Consider the following 2357-nt stretch of genomic DNA (forward strand, 5'->3'; position numbering starts at 1 on the left):
ATACAGAAAGCCAAGTTTCAACTATGAAAATGCTTAAATCCCTTCTCTTCTTCTTCTTAGCTTTCATGAATGGGGTTCTTTCTTCTCCTCCACCTGACCCCATTAGGTGCATTTCTGGCAACAAAGACTGCACCATCACTAACGCCTACGGCGCCTTCCCTGACCGGAGCATCTGTCGAGCATCCCAAGTACTGTACCCAACCACCGAGAAAGAGCTCATTTCCATGGTGGCTTCGGCATCAAAATCCAACACAAAGTGAAAGCAGCCACCAGGTATTCCCATAGCATCCCCAAGGTTGCTTGCCCTGGGGGCCAAGACGGGATCATAATAAGCACCAACAAGCTCAACCGTGTAGTGAATGTTGATGTGAAAAACAGAAGAATGACGGTAGAGAGTGGGGTCCTTCTGAGGGACCTGATCAACGAGGCGGCGAGGAATGGGTTGGCGTTGCCACATACGCCGTATTTTTGGGGACTGACGGTGGCGGGAGTAGTGGCCACTGGGGCTCATGGCAGCTCACTGTGGGGAAAGGGAAGTGCGGTTCATGAGTATGTGGTGGGTATGAGGATTGTGACGCCGGCGACGGCGAAAGAGGGGTATGCCAAAGTGAGGAGCCTATCTGAGTCTGATGAAGAACTCAATGCAGCCAAGGTTGCCATTGGCGTTTTAGGAGTTGTTTCTCAGGTATGTCTTTGTTTATAATTTAATAATTAATAGACCGTTTCAATTAGCACATTGATGATTTTTTTTAATAATATAATATTTTGATATATTTTCATATTAATGAATTGAACACTAAGATTATATACGTATTTTTTCTTATCAGCATGATATTCACTCCATAAGTATTTACAAGGATTTAAGTGTTTACCTTATTGCTTTTTGGTATGACAAAAAATTAATCTCTGTCGTTGATGGTGCATATCTGATGTCTTTCACCAAAAAAGTTGTGCTCTATATCTATTGTTTAATGATTACTTTAGTGATTGAGAGATACAAATTTAAATTGTTTAATTAAAGCTAATAGGCTCAATATTATTTGTCTATCTTTACAAATATTTATTTCAGTGCGACGCATGAGCACAAGCTATTTATTCCACATTTACTAGAAAAATTAAGAAAAACATAGCTATCATCAAATAATAACATAATAAATCCATTAGACCGATACAGTTTCAATATGGTGGACTTGAAAAATGATGAAATCCTAATTTTTGGCATATATCACCTCATGGAAAAACGTTACATAAGTACAACTTGGGCTTCCTTGTGTCCTGAGTTATGTCTAGAAAAGTTTAGCCCAAGCAGAAGAAAATTGAGAAGAAAATGGAGGTTTTTATACAGATGCAAACAATTGGTGCTTTTAATTTTCAGGTAACGTTACAATTACAACCCTTGTTTAAACGATCAATCACGTACGAGATGAGGAATTATTCAGATCTGGGAGAGGAATTGATTAGATTGGGAAAGAGCACGAGTTTGGTGATGTGTCGTGGTATCCTACACAAAAGATGGCCGTGTTCAGACTTGATGATCGAGTGCCCATTAGTCAGAATGGAAATGGTCTTTATGATTCTATCGAATTTCGCGCCACTCCCTCTGCTCAATTAGCTTGTACCAGAGCCAGAGGTTAATCATCATGTTAATACTCAGGATTCTTTCATTTGTCGACATGTTTTTATTTATCGTATAAATGTTTTTCAGAAACTAAACTAACGAGAAGTTGAATTTTCTGTAACAGAGGAACTTCAAGAAGCAATAGGGGACGCTAATGGAAAATGCGTGGACGCAGTAATGTGACTTGGTCTGATTTCACGGAGGCTTATGGTTTGACTAACAACGGTACTAACTCCTTTTCTCACTTTTTGCTTACGCATTTTGACAAACACCTCATGGACACTTTTTTCTTCATCCATAGGTGATTTAACCAACGTTAGCATCTCAACTTATTAGTTTCTTTAATTTATGCATAAATAGGCAAAAATCTTTACTGGGTACCCCGTGATTGGACCAAACAATCGCATGCAAACAACTGGATCATGCCTATTTAGTAAAGAAGACGGACTGCGCACCATATGCCCCTTTGATTCCAGACTAAAACTTTATTTTTTCCACGAAACATCCATCACCGTCCCCTTGTCCAAGTTTCAAGCTTCAATAAAAGATGTGGAGAGCTAGTTGAATTAGAGCCAAAAGCACTATGTACCTTAGAGCTTAAAGGGGGCCTCCTCTTGCGCTACATCAAAGCTTCAAGTGCTTACCTGGGAACAACAGAGGATTCTCTGGATTTTGATTTCGTATACTATAAAAGCAAGAACCCATTGGTTCCTAGGCTTTTTGAGGACATTTTTGAGGA

The 2357-nt window shown here is 39.6% G+C and overlaps 1 pseudogene; it reads left to right on the forward strand.

The window, feature by feature from the left end:
* LOC114739107 (L-gulonolactone oxidase 5-like) lies at nucleotides 1-1792 on the forward strand (annotated as a pseudogene).
* Nucleotides 1793-2357: the final 565 nt, after the last annotated feature.

This window comes from Neltuma alba, unplaced genomic scaffold, assembly GCF_004799145.2.
Source record: "Neltuma alba isolate B1F8T4 unplaced genomic scaffold, ASM479914v2 tig00013768_pilon, whole genome shotgun sequence".
Taxonomy (NCBI): domain Eukaryota; kingdom Viridiplantae; phylum Streptophyta; class Magnoliopsida; order Fabales; family Fabaceae; genus Neltuma; species Neltuma alba.